General features: G+C 41.4%; 1 long non-coding RNA gene across 1 annotated transcript; it reads right to left on the reverse strand.

Annotated features, from left to right (window-relative positions):
- Nucleotides 1-4,540: 4,540 nt before the first annotated feature.
- Nucleotides 4,541-10,842, reverse strand: LOC122189200. The gene is made up of 3 exons (XR_006181747.1): nucleotides 10,700-10,842; nucleotides 10,264-10,267; nucleotides 4,541-4,551 (listed from the first exon to the last, which is right to left on the reverse strand). It is a non-coding gene; the product is annotated as an uncharacterized LOC122189200 (long non-coding RNA).
- Between the last annotated feature and the right edge of the window lie 3,847 nt (nucleotides 10,843-14,689).

Here is a 14,689-nt window from a genome sequence, read left to right on the forward strand (position 1 = left end):
TACGCAGTGACAGGCTCTCCTGTAGAATTCTACATGACCCAACAGCTTTTTCTACATTCACACGCTGAGGAGATACTTGCTTACTGGTTGCAGAAGTCTTAGCACTCTCCATCTGCTTCAGTGTATAAGCAGTAAAGGAGTTGTTATTTATCCAAGTTTCATGAATTTCACGAAACATATTTTTAGTTCAAAAGATATTTTAAAAAGCTAGCATGAGTCTAAGGAACTGAAAATGCCAACTCAAACTGTGTTCTGAATTTAACATGAATATGCAACTTTATCTGAAGTGGAGTACACTATTTACAACAGTTTCATTCTGACTCACTTTGCAATGTATTTGGACAAGTAGGCTAAATCACTCTATGTCCATCCTAAGCTTCATGTATCACAGCTCTTTTCTTGAAGCCATGTCTGTGTTACAATTGCGTTCATATTGCTCTCTATGGGCTAATGTTGCTAGTCAACCAACAACAGGCAATCAGGGATTTGTAATGTATCCCTCTCTCAGCTACTAGCAGAGTAATCATTTTTTCCTTCTACAACTTCACTCTTCACTACCGTTAGAATGCTTTCTTACAGAAATTAAATACACACATTTTTTTCCTTGAAGAAAAAGATGGCTTCTTGATAGCATTTCAGTGGATTTCTGAGCCATTGTGAGGGACTGGAAGAAAAGTCTTTCATCCTCACCCAAATAATTCTTCTCATCAGCAGTATGTTTTGATACTGACCTCAAACTCAGATCTTACTTGCCACTGAAAGCACAGACAAATTTCCAATGATTTTAATCACAGAATTGCATGGATTGGAAGGGACCTCAAGAGATCATGGAGTCCAACTCCCCTGCTAAAGCAGGCTCCCTACAGTAGGTTGAACAGGTAGGTGTTCAGACAAATCTTGAATAATTCCATAGGAGACCCCACAACATCACTGAGCATCCTGTTTCAGAGCTCGGTCACCCTTACTGTAACAAAACTCTTCCACATGTTTGTATGGAAATTCTTATGCTTAAGGTTTAGGCCATTGCTCCTTGTCCTATCACTACACACCACTGAGAATCATAGAATCACAGAATCATAGAATCACCAAGGTTGGAAAAGACCTAAAAGATCATCCAGTCCAACCATTCACCTATTCCCAATAGCTCCCACTAAACCATGTCCCTCAACACAACATCCAGCCTTTCCTTGAACACCCCCAGGGTCGGTGACTCCACCACCTCCCTGGGCAGTCCATTCCAGTGCCTGACCACACTTTCTGAAAAGTAATACTTCCTCATGTCCAGCCTGAATCTCCCCTGCCGTAGCTTGAAGCCATTCCCTCTGGTCCTATCACTAATGACACAAGAGAAGAGGCCGACCCCCAGCTCACTACAACCTCCCTTCAGGAAGTTATAGAGAGCAATAAGGTCTCCCCTGAGCCTCCTCTTCTCCAGGCTGAACATTCCCAGCTCCTTCAGCCTCTCCTCATACGGCCTGTGTTCCAGACCCCTCACCAGCTTTGTTGCCCTTCTTTGAACACGTTCCAGGGCCTCAATGTCTTTCTTGCAGTGAGGGGCCCAAAACTGGACACAGTACTCGAGGTGCGGCCTCACGAGTGCTGAATATACGGGAACAATCACCTCTCTGCTCCTGCTTGCAACACTGTTTCTGATGCAAGCCAGGATGCCATTGGCCTTCTTGGCCACCTGGGCACACTGTCGGCTCATGTTCAGCTGAGCATCAATCAATACCCCCAGGTCCATTTCCTCTATGCAGTCCTCCAGCCACACCGCCCCAAGCCTGTAGCGTCGCCTGGGGTTGTTGTGGCCGAAGTGCAGGACCCGGCATTTGGCCTTGTTGAAACTCATCCCATTGGCTTCAGCCCAGCTCTCCAGCCTGTCCAGATCCCTCTGTAGGGCCTCGCTACCCCCAGGCAGATCCACACTTCCAGCCAATTTGGTGTCATCTGCGAATTTACTGAGAGTGCACTCAATGCCCTCATCGAGGTCATCAATAAAGATACTGAAGAGAAGAGCCTGGCCTCATCCATTCGCTTCCCACCTCCCTTTAGATATTCATAAACATTAATCAGATCCTTCCTCACTCAGTCTTTTTCCCCCAGGCTGAACAGACCCAGGTTACTCAGCCTTTCCTCATAAGGGAGATGCTCCAGGCCCTTTATCAGCTTCGTGGTCCTCCACTGGACACCTTCTAGGAGATTCCTGTCTTTTTTGAACTCCGGGGAGCCCAGAACTGGACACAGTATTCTAAATGTGGCCTCATCAGGGCAGAGTAGAGGAAGGAGGATCACCTCCCTCAACCTGCTGTCTACACTCTTTTTAATGCACCTCAGGGTACCACTGGCCTTCTTCACCACAAGGGCACACTGCTGGCTCATAGTCAACCTGCTGCCCACCAGAACACCCAGGTTCTTTTCTGCAGAGCTCCTCTCCAGGAGGTCATCCTCTAACTTGTACTGGTGCATGCAGTTAGTCCTCCCCACGTGCACTACTCTACACTTGCTTTTGTTACACCTCATCAGGTTCCTGCCTGCCCAACTCTCCAGTTTGTCTCATGGTATCAGAAGTTGCTACACAGAGGTGAGGGTTATGATGCGCTCAGTGGGAGCACTCATTAGGGTGGAGAATGCTGGCAGTATGTTACAAGCTGGCTGAATTTTAAGCCTGAGGTAAACATTTATTTTCCATGATCACTTGTTTTGCAACAACTCCCAGAAGCCAGGCAAAATAACAAAGCCTCATTAAAGTTGGTGGGGCGGGATCTTAAAAGGTCTAGTATCTAGTGCTCTATACAATATATACTAACATCCTTTTGGTAAACTGCTCCTTTTTCTGGGATGGCACCTCTTATTTACCAAACACTGAAGAGAAAATAATAGCTGTATTAACTTTTTTAGGCTACAGTAATGATCGAAGCACTCTGACAATGGGGTACTGTTCCTCCGCTCACTGAGGGACAATCTATATTCCTAAAGATTCGGATAAGTAATATGGATAAACATGAAGGAGATACTGTTTTTACCAATGGGCCACAGAGATAAAAGTAACCTAGCTGAGTTCACACAGGAAACCTGTGGCATGGTGCAAGGTAGGTGACAGCACAGGGGAAAGACATTCACTGCTCAAACTACAGATCTCAGCTGCACTGACATAGCTTTCAGCTCAGAGTTTGAAAGGCTCCATATTTCACTGGACAGCTGAACTACAACAGTATCTCTGACACAGACATGACCTACCCCTCTTCAGCCTCCTCAAGGCTAGAGCCAAAGACTATGGACAGAAGGTCCTCACCTAGACCAGCTCAAGCATATTGCGCTTACTGAGAGAGAGGGTCGTTCCTGTGCTGTTCCCACCCATGTCTGGTCTGCCAAGTCTCACCCACTGGAACAAACAGCTGGAAATATGCTCGGACCTCTTCCCAAGGAGAGATCTCCAAACCAGGCAGCTTGATTTAAAAAACAAAAATAAAATAAACATCCACATAGGGAGCAGCAATTCCCTGCAGACACAAACACTGAGTTTCTAAGTTAGACCTGTGTAGGCTTTAATTCAGAAGACTGAACTAGCAGAAGATTGGGTAGTCAGTCAGTTTCTTTCTAAACAGGTTACATTAATGGCAAAAGCCAATGGAGTTGTAGGACTTTCATAACTGAATGGAATTGAATTTTTTCCCAAATATTCTTGTAATAGAGTCTGACCATACAGCGCTTCTGTTTTCACTCCCCTGACAGTTCATGGGATTCGTTATTTCACACAAACAAATCAGATGCAATTCAGCATATGATTTGAAGAGGGACTGCAGTTTACTTCCCAAATTCTTTTCACACTCCTGTAGCAGGTGTTGGCGTACTGTACACTGCTACAACTTGGCCTCGCCCCCTCTGACAACCCATTCGCTCCCAAACTAATTGGGTTAAGGACACATTTGACCATTCCCTATCAGATAATATTAGTCTGCTTCTAAGTCACACAAATCCAGACCTTCCCCTAATCAATGCATCTTTCCTGGAGAATGGCAAGTTGCTATGGCTCTTCCATAGATAAATTTACTCAATAATTCCCCAGTGGTCCTACAAGCAATGAGTAGCTCATGACCAGCAAGGTTACTCCTCTTCTGGTAGCTCACCGAAAGTTAATTTGGTAGTTAACTTGAATCTTTGAAACTGCTTGACTACCCAGTCACCCACTTTATATGACAGGAGCGAACTCCTCAAAACTTTCTCCTGTTTAGAAAAGTAAAATTGCACTAATGCTGTGGACAGAAGCAGTCTTTCATTTTTCTGTAGAAAAAAAAAAAAAACAAAAACTACAACAACAACAGCAAAAAAAAAAAACAAACCACAGCCAACAAAAAAAAAAAAAGAACAACAAAAAATGTGTGGATATAATGGGAAAGTCAACAGAAAAAACACAGATTTGCACGTCTGAAGGACAACATTCTAAAATGCCTCTTATGTGAGCTTTTTTCATCTACTCTCTAATGTTAGTTTCCTTGTTTTTACTTCTTATTTTGACTACTGCAGGAAGTCTAATTCTAGCTTTCCTTGCTTCTTTGTCCACAAAGAGAGCTCAAAAAAGGCAGCAGTTTCTTGGCTATGAAGATTTCAGCTGATCACTATAAACCAGTCATCATGGTTAAAATGCACAGAACATGTAAGCTAAACCTGGGCTGGACATTACAGAAGAGACACCAGAGTGGCCACAGAGAAAATATCAACACCGTGACTTCTGCTGGAGCCAGACTTGTGGGACAATACTTTTACTTCATGGTTCACTTCTTTCTTTTGACTTCTCTGGCTCTTATGAACAGTATGCCTCACCTAAAGTCTACTGAGTATCTTCAAGTTGTTTGCTTTGCACCTCTTGTTCACAGACCTGTAAATTTCATTGAGACCTCAGTCAATAGTTTACAATCTTCTTATTTTTACTGATTTTTGGGATGAGAACTCACTTGCTACGAAGTAATTCCAGCTAGTAGCTGAGGTTTCATTTAAGATTTCACTCCACTACATCGTGGAAACCTGCATGGAGAAGGATGTCCTTATCAAAAAGAACAGAAGGAAGCTGTCCTTGTTCCACCAAAAAGAACAACTCCATAGCCTTGTGTCTCAATAGCTGAATAGCACAGGAGTAGTTCCAAAGAATCCAAAATGTATTAACCTTCTCATTCAACACATGGAGACTAAGCTTTTCGAGGAACAATACTACATACAACATTTTTTTCTGTTTTGCCTACCACTTCCAGTACATAACCTATAACCTCAGCAGACATTCAAAACAAATGGGACCACCACCAGAACCACAAAAAACAAAGTGCTGTTGCAAAACCATTCTTTGTATTCCAAAAAAGCCTTTTAAGTATTGATGATTCAAGTGTACAAGGGAGAAGGTGTCAAGGAAAAAGAGTGATCTGAGCTTTGTTTTTCATGCCTGGAAACATCCTGATGACTATTCTTAATTATACTGGTTATGTTCAGTGCAGTAGTATGAGGAGGAAAAGAGATTATCATAATCAATTTTAAAGATTCAAAAATCATGAGTCTCAAAAAAATCACAGGACAAGCCAGAGAAATTAGAGAAATACAATGAGTTTCAAAGAAAAAAAACACACCCAAAAACAAACAATAAAAACCAAACCTCCTGGGTTCTACTTTACCATTGCTGCACTCTTAAAGTGCATTTGAGTAATTGTTTGGAAACCTTGGCCACAAAGGGTTGGAAACTTACTAACTTACAAAATCAAAAGTTAAAAAAAAAAACCCACAACAGTACATTCCAGGAGCCTGATCTTCAAGAAAAATATCAGCTACTGTATGACTCACAATAAAATCACAGGATTTGGCAACACCACAGAGCATCAGGTAACTTCCATTGCAACACACAGGGGTAACCCATGAAGCAAGTATTTTCAAGTTTTCAGCTACAGTTGACACTTTTGAGTTTAATGCCAACGTTAATTGAAATGAGTATGAAATCATACAGTTCATAGTCTTGGATCATATTTTGGGCTATGATCCTTAATCTCAGCTATAATTTAGGCGAGTAGGACTGCCATAGGAACAATTTTGTGACTGTTTCTATTAATAGCAATGATGATCAGCATGTTAAGACGGCTTCCTTACAGCCAAATATGAACTATCTTTTACATGCAACTCAAATATATCAGAGCAAAGCTGGCTCCACAAATGTTAAATTCACTATATTTAACTGTTCCCATGATAGGACTCCAGAAAACCAAGCTCCGCTCTGCATCATCCTGTATCACAGATGGTCACAAATCACTGAAGTCAGCTTGGTCTGACCCTAGCAAGTCAACCCCTTTTCTTCCTTAAGGTTCTTCACCTTTTAGGTTTCCTTTTGATCCTCAGCCTTCCAGCCTAGCACAGCAGTTCTCTTAGTTGATGTCTAAATACATACATTTCTGTGATAAATGCACTTGTTTGCAAAATGGTTGGGACTACTGTGTTGCTTTCCTGTCTGATCAAGCCTAGTCAAGGCTCTGTGAAGAACAAAGACCAAAATAATGTCATTTTTATTAATACCACTTCATGAATTAATTGGCAGAGATGCCCATCATAGCTTTTCCCTATTAGGTAAAGGGTCTTGCCTGTCACATGAAAAAAAAAACGTCACACCAATCAGATGGTAACAGTATAACTGTTAATGCAAGGATACACACGTTCATCCAACTGTCTCATGATCCATTCTATCACAAAGCAGCTACTATGAGATGGGGGAGACCACCCAGCTAGAGCCCAAAGGCCTTCCAATGGTGCACATGGACTGCAGCCTCTGCTCTTCACTTATACCTGAGAAGTCTGCTAGAAACTGTTCTGATGAGCTAGGTCTATCCAGAATAGTGCGGTCACCCCCAGTTCACCAAAGGAAGGCCAAAGTAGAAGAGCTGGCTCACTACAGGAAGGCCATTGGGTGGGCTGCATTTAAATGTGGAAACCACTATTTCCAACCCACAGATCCATAAGGAGCAAGAAGGGCATGCACAGAGGGAGAAGGCAAAAGGAAAAGGAACAGGAGTTAGAAAACTTCATTGTGCCTGGCTTTTAGCAGAATGTGGAACTGCCAAAACCCTGCTTTAGGGATTGCTGTAGGCACTGACATGGAAACAGAATCATATCCAGCAGAAGTGAGGGGGTGGGACACAACTGGAGAAAATAAGGCAGAGAACAGAACATTAAGCTGGAGATCCTGAGGATAAAAATCATTGTAGTATTTAATGCACTAAAATAATACTATTTTTATCCACTACTTCCAAAATGAGCTAACAATGGCAGTTTTAATCATGGGTTAGGCTCCTTTCACTCATACAAGGAATGGTAGTGAGCTGCCTGCCTCAATCACGTCTCAGAACTGAGCTATCTGTCTTCACTGAAATGACTCCTGACTGACATTAGTTCAGGTGCAGAGACTCTAGCTCAGCACTTACAATGAGATGTGATCATACTCTGAAAACAGACAACAAGAATAACACTGTTGTGATACTTTGACTAATGACCTAGGTTTTTACCTGCAGATTTTAACTCGCTGTTCTCTTTTGCATTTTCTGACCACTGTCTAGCGCTCCATGGTAGCCTACAATAGGCAGAACAAATGAATACTGTCTTCAGGCAAAAAGGCTGAAAAAATTATCTAAATGATGACTTCCCATAGGGCACTCAAAGGGATGTTTCATCTTCTTCTGATTTTAACCCGCAGCCTCCCTAACACAGCCAGTAAGCAGCATGAAGCACTGGAAAATGATGTGTGATATAACATGAAGACCAATTTATTCAGCTATGACTACAGGGTCTAGTTTTCCTGCATAATGCATTAAGTTTGGAATTTACTGGAAGCTGTCTTTGGTGGTTAACTCCTTCTGTGACTTCAGATATCAAGGACAGCAATGCTCATCTGGTTCAGAAGACTGGGAAAAAGAGCTTCCCTGCTTTGTTAAAACAAGAATGATCCATAGTTCAGGACTGACCTTTGCATAGCTAATTCTGACCTCATGCTAATTCTGCATATCCTGCAACTTCACCTCCTTTGAAACCCTGTTTGCAAAGTAAAAGCTGCCATTACTTCACTTGAAACAGAGCTGAAAAAGTATAAACACTTTGGATTCATACAAATATTTTTCCAACTTAGATGCTCTGAAAATAGACAGTAGGCATTCAAGTATTAAATAGTTCTTTCTGTAACGCAGAAAAACAGAAAATATTTTTCATGACAGAGGAGCTTGTGGGGCAAATCCCACAGTATTTACACGTACACAATTAAGAATACTTCTGGTTCAGAAAAACACAAATGCCTCCACGCCCAACTGCAGATCCTCACCACGACAAAAACATGCTTCAGAACCTTCTAACTAGCTTGAATGGAGTTTCTGAACCTATTCTACCTCTCTCTCCGACTATTTAATTAGTCTGTTTACAGAAACATGCTTCTCTGCACTCCTGCCCCCTCAACAGTCACACTGCCACCAATAAACTACTTGAAAATATGACGGAGATTTTCAATCTTCATAACAACTTTAGGGTAGCTGAACCATTTCTCTTGAAAAAGCACAAATTCCTTCCAAAAGTTTAGTTTTTGTCCTTCTTTCTTTTACTACAAGAGACATGAGGAACGTCCACTTGGAAGCCATTCAACTCTATTTTCAAGCATCTATTTATTAAATTTCCAGTTTCCAACAGGGAAATTTGAGGGTTCAGCTAGTACACGTGGGACAGCATTTCCGGACATTTTCTAATAACATTATCACCACGTTACCTCAACTAATCAAAGTATTCTGCAGAAACAGGTTCCTCAGTTTAAATGCAAACCCACTGAGTGGGCTCAGTGCCCCATACAAACTGAAAAATCCATGAGATTATTAAAGAAGAAAAAAAATAAGAAAAGGATTGTATTCTTAAGGTATCAACACTGCTTATCTAAAGAAATTACTAGCAGTAATGAATGTCTGTTTTGTGATAACTGCTAAGTGCAAAGTTACAAGCTTCCTTCTGTATCATATTGCCAAATTCTGCCTTTGTTCCCGTGGGGAATTGCTGTTGTTGTACCTGTGACTTCCACAGTAGGTCGACACATGGGCACAGTCCTTCCTCTCCCCTGTAGACAACTTCCATGCCTCCTCCTTGCTGCAGCACTAAAGCAGGCAGCCCTTAGCTCCCACAGAACAGTGTGGAACCAAAGCCACACAGAAATCAGAAATAGTAACATATACGTTCAGCCAGGCACTCAGAACTGACACTCCTACGGGGCCTCAGTCATAGTTAGTATCTGGCCTTGTCACATTTAACTTTACAAATGGCTTCAAAAAACTAAGGCCTGGCCTGGCATCCTCACAACACCACATCAGATTAACTGATCAAATCAAAGGGGTTGAGGTTGTGCAGTTTTGTGTGCCAATCTCCAAGTCCTTTTAAAGCGTGATTGACTTACCTCAGTTTAGCCAGTGTCAGAATTGAGAATTATCACTCGTGAAGTTGCTGTGGTTTACTCAGTTACTTTTAAATCAACTGTAAGCTCAAGACATGTGAATTCCATATGTAGAAAAACTTTCGTAACATACCTGATGACCACCTGCACCATTTTTAACAAGAATATGGAAGCTTTAAGCAGCTGACGGAAAACAATTTCTTCCAAATGCAAGACTGACCCCTAAACTGACAGCGCACAGTGACTCTGGTTGCAAAGAAAGCCAAATCGTTCCTGAAGAACATCCTAAAACTACACTTTAACTCTTGCTGAAGCTGAACTCTTGCTAAATGTGTCCACAGTGTATTCAAAAGAACATTAAGATACCTAAAATGCACAGGAAACGGTAAGAAATATTTTTATATCAACCACTGTAGCTTAGGAAGGGTTAAATCAGACCAGCACGTGTTTATTAACACTGCTCATTCACTCAGGAGACTGACAGGCATGTGCAGATCCTCTCTGGTTTGAGACAAAAACCTTTACAGAAGGTCACGAAATACGTTACTTCGGGGGAAGAGTTTTATTTGCTTTTTAAAGTTGAGAAAATGAAGCACAAACATTTAAGACTGACAAACCACACAGAAAGGAAATTCAAAGTTACTTCTCACTCCCTCAGGCTACCTTTCATACAGCTAGGTTGCTTTGTGAATCATAAAAAAAAAACTACCGCTGTCGTATTCGCTGTTTCATATTTTCATTTTTCATTTTATTTGTTGCTGGCAATATTCCCTTGAAACTACTGGCACACTTTCTGGACAGTTTTTGGAAGGCATATAAGGCCATACCTATCTTCCCTCCGTATGATGCGTTCTAATGATAGGAAGCACGGTCACTGCAATGTGAGCTCCAGGGCAGTTTCTGAGGGCCCAGAGGGCTCCTGTCACGCGCAGCTTTCCACAGCCCTCAGCAGATCACTCCTTTGGGATCCCACTGCACAGCCTCCCATTTGCACACCATTACTGACATCCTATTTTTAGTACCATTCTTTTTTTTACGCAAGGAAACACATATTTTGAGAACAACAATTGTCCGCCTCTTGGAGAGGTCCTCACACTGTGTTAAGAGAAATGACTGATTTCTTTCTTAAGCATCATGAACACAACAGATCTTCCCTTTTCCTTTCCTCTCCAGTGAGCCCATACTGAAAATATCCGCACAAATGGTCACAGTTTGCAAAAAACAAACAAACAAACAAAAAACCAAAACAGCAGTCCAGCTCACCTCCTTTGGTTATTGGCTCCCATCCCACACTGCATGCCCTTTTTCCTCACAGAGGAACCAGACTGGGGGTTTGATTTGCATTAATATTCACCTCACTGAGCCTCCCTCCGCCTCCAAAAGGACAGTCTGAACCCAGAACCATTCTCCAGTCTAGACAGCTACCTGACCACGCAAACGCAACAAATAATGTGGCGTGAGGGGCGGGAACGCCTGGCTAGGGCAATGGAAAACCGTGTATTTCAACAGCAGCACCCAGACTGGTCAGCCCTGAGCATACGACCCCATGGGCTGCACTGCACTCAAGGCCCACTGCCAGGCTGCCCACTGTGCCATAGCCACGAGGAATATTAGGCTAGCTCTGGCCTGAAAGTGGGCTGCTTTCAAACACCACCTGCTCTGAGACAGGAGATGGTGTGGTCCTTCTGAGCAGAGAAGAAAGGGCGTGATGTTTCTCCCCAGAAATATTTGCAAACACTCTTCAGAATAGGCCCTGTAACTGCTCAAATCCATCACAAAAGTAAGCAGGAGTGTGACTCTGCAGGGGACTGTGCAGGAAAAGTACTTTTGGCATCTCAAGTCAGTCACCAAGACTTATGGGAGACATTTGAAATGACAGCTATCACTCTCCAACTTTAATAGCAAGCAGAAGAAAGACCCACCAGTGGTCATCTTCACAGGATGCTGAAGGAGTCAGAGTAATCTTGTTCAAGAACACACTGTTTTCAGGAGAAAGGAATATGCAAATGGAACAGACAAAGCACTCACTCAGATCCTCACTCTGAAGTGAAATACCTAATCTTGCTGCAGATCACTAATTTGAATTAAAAAAAAGAAAAAGAAAAAAACCAACAAAATTCAGCCAAATCACCCCAATTCTGTTTTGTTTCAGGGGAAAATCTGATGAATATTTGCCTGAAACTACCACTACTCAGGGAAAACTCTCTGTCAACCCAGACAGAGGTCTTATCTGAGTATGAGATTTTGCTCTGAAACTTCTTGTTGAACTTTAACTCTCATCTTCAAAGAGCCTGATTCTGACTACATTTCTTTATAGTATTACTTACAAGACTTGGTTCTTTAACAAAAAGAAATCAAAGGCAGTCTCAAAATATAATACCATGATTGGAATTGCATGTTATTGGGGTGCATCTGTTCAAACATCAGTTAAAAGGTTACATTCAAAAATACTAGAGCCCAAGTGATGTAATTAAGTCACTTAATTAGAATATTTAAGGTATAACTGAATGGTTTAGAGTACATAAATTGCAGTTCTGCTGTTTTGCATTGTCTTTTCACCATGGTAGAAGAATTCAAACTTGAATATTTTCCCACACATGGCTCCATATTAAGCTAATGTAACTGGTCATTACAAGTGCATCTTCTGTGCCAGATGTTGAAGCACATTCAAGTCCTGGGTCAGGGGCTGCTTTGTGCAGGTCCAGGCATTCTTAAAGCACAATCTGAACAATCAACACAGCCAGGATTGGAAATGGACAAGCAAACTGTCTTCAGCCACAACACTGCAGGTCCACCTTAAGGAAGGAAGCTCTGCTTAGAGACAGCCTCTATCTCACACTACAGAAAACAGTATGACTGTTCACCTACACAATCAGACCACAATTTCTATAATATTTCATAACACAACAATGAATGTGGGGAGAAACTGTGTACACAAGAAGACTCACAGCTGCCCATTCAAAATAAGCATTTAAATTGATTAACCAGACAACTGTGCTTTTAAACCAGCAATCCTTACACAGTTACACGATTCAGAGGGATTTATAAATATTTGGTTTTCCAGATAAAAGAAGGGCATTAGCAAGATTTTTTTTTGAAAGCTCTTTTACCGCCACTGTTCCTTCTTTCCATCCATAAACAAGTAAGGAAACAAAACAAAAATGTGTTTAGGGTGCAAAATTTGTCATGACAGTCAAGTCATGATAAAACTTGGGGATTTTGGTTTAAGATTAATATGAAATCTACTGATGTTAGAGATCAGAAAATAAGCCTCATTTTGCTTAGCTTTTTGAAGCCCTCTTAACTTCTGGAATACTTGGGAAATATGGAATTTAAGTTAAGGCATATCCTCCAACAAATGATACCCCTGCTATGGTCCCAGTGTACAAAGCATCCATGCATTCTGACAAAAACCTTTTCTAGATTTGAGCATAACCTGCCCTTCCTAGTCTATCTGAAGTATAGCTTCCAAGTAAAAAGTCTTATTCAACATATCCACATCCTTTGCACACACACAGACACCTCTGTCAGTGTTTATGCAAATGTATTTATGGAGAGGCTCTATTCAGAGCTCCTTTTTGCTGTTAGGAGGCATTTACCTGCAAGCAAATAATGTTTATGAACCATTTTGTCCTCACACAGAAAGATTTGAATGACAGATTAAGGAAAACAGTATGAAAAAGAAATTACTCTCAGTTCAGCTAAAATGGTAAATCAGAAGAAAGTTAGACTCAAATGTAATCCCTTGGGAGTAGAATCACTTTGAATGGATCTGGGGAAAAACACAGATCATTCTCAAATTCAGTAGCTTGGATGATTATATTTGTCTCTGTCAAGTTACATGCAAAGAAGCAGAATAACACCATTTAATACCCCAGGGAGATGTTCTCCTGATAGATGCATCTAACTTCCGGAACAGGAATTACATACTGAGCGTTGAGAAAAGAGCACACACATAAGAATACACTTTTAATGATATCCAACATTAGGAAAACTTTCTTTTGTAGAAATCCTACTGCTGTGGAATGATGCTACAGGATAATCAGATTTCTTGGTAAAGAAGATTCCGTACCAGCAAAGCAGTATTTCCTTTATCTGCCTAGGGTAAACTTGCTAGCATATCCCCAGGTATTAGCTGTTTCTTTTAACGCATTTGCAAATGACTCCCTCCAGCTAACTCTGGGACAGTGAATCAGCAACTGGCAACACCACTCTGCTGAAATAAGGGAAAGATAAGTCAGCTCGTTCATTTCTATTTGAGGCTGACATTTTACTGGGTTTGATGAAAAACAGAAATGATGGGTGAAGCCTGTCCACTGTTTAATGTGTTTCACCCATAAACGCGTCTCTTGAAAATTCATTGTTTCTAAACCAGAAGTATGAGCAAATCATTCAGTTTACCATAAATTATCTCTACAGCAGTCTCTTCTGTGTGTGTACACGATCCTGTAGCTAAGTTCTCACATTTAAGAAGTTAACACCAGGCATTCAAAAATCCATATGTAGGAATACAACGATTCTCACTATATACAACACATTACAATCTGTGCAACCTACTTTGGCAAGGGAGGGGGGTTGGACCTGAAGATCCCCAGAGGTCCCTTCCAACCCCTATGATTCTGTGATTACTCACCACTTGCAGCAGCCAGGCCTAGAGAGGTTGACATTACAGCATAAGGTGAGGATGCTCCTCCATTAGACACAGCTCAGTGGGAAGGAACTTGCCAGTTTAAAATGTTTAGTCTACCTGCCCGAAGATGTGTGAGGGACTGCAGACTCTTCCACTTTGTTTATGATGAGGCAGAATAAAATTGTAAATAAACTCAGAATGTGAAATATATACATGGAATTGGATTTCTAAGGTTTTCCTATCCCAGTTGCTATTGACAGGGCCATTGTTTGCAAGCTACAGCCTAAGTAATTCTCAAGATCATAATCTTTCAGCAATTCCAAGATAGCATACAGGCTTGCAAGTTGCCATACTTAGAAGAAATGCTGCAGGGAAGAAAGTAATCTGAAGGTCTATAAATGTCCATAAAACAATTCCTTCATTAGAAGGGAGAAAGCTAGGAAGAGATAAGACAAACACAAGATCAAATGCACCAAGTAGCAGCTCAGAAGCAAACCTTCTGTTGACTTTTAACTTTCATTCGAACGCCTCATGGTTTCATGCAATTACTTCAAAAATTTCTTCTAGAACTGAGAACTACAGAAAACATAGGATGATACTTCTTAAACTTTTCAATAGTGCAG

This window comes from Lagopus leucura, unplaced genomic scaffold (assembly GCF_019238085.1).
Source record: "Lagopus leucura isolate 7727_CA_CO unplaced genomic scaffold, USGS_WTPT01 Super-Scaffold_100157, whole genome shotgun sequence".
NCBI classification, from domain to species: domain Eukaryota; kingdom Metazoa; phylum Chordata; class Aves; order Galliformes; family Phasianidae; genus Lagopus; species Lagopus leucura.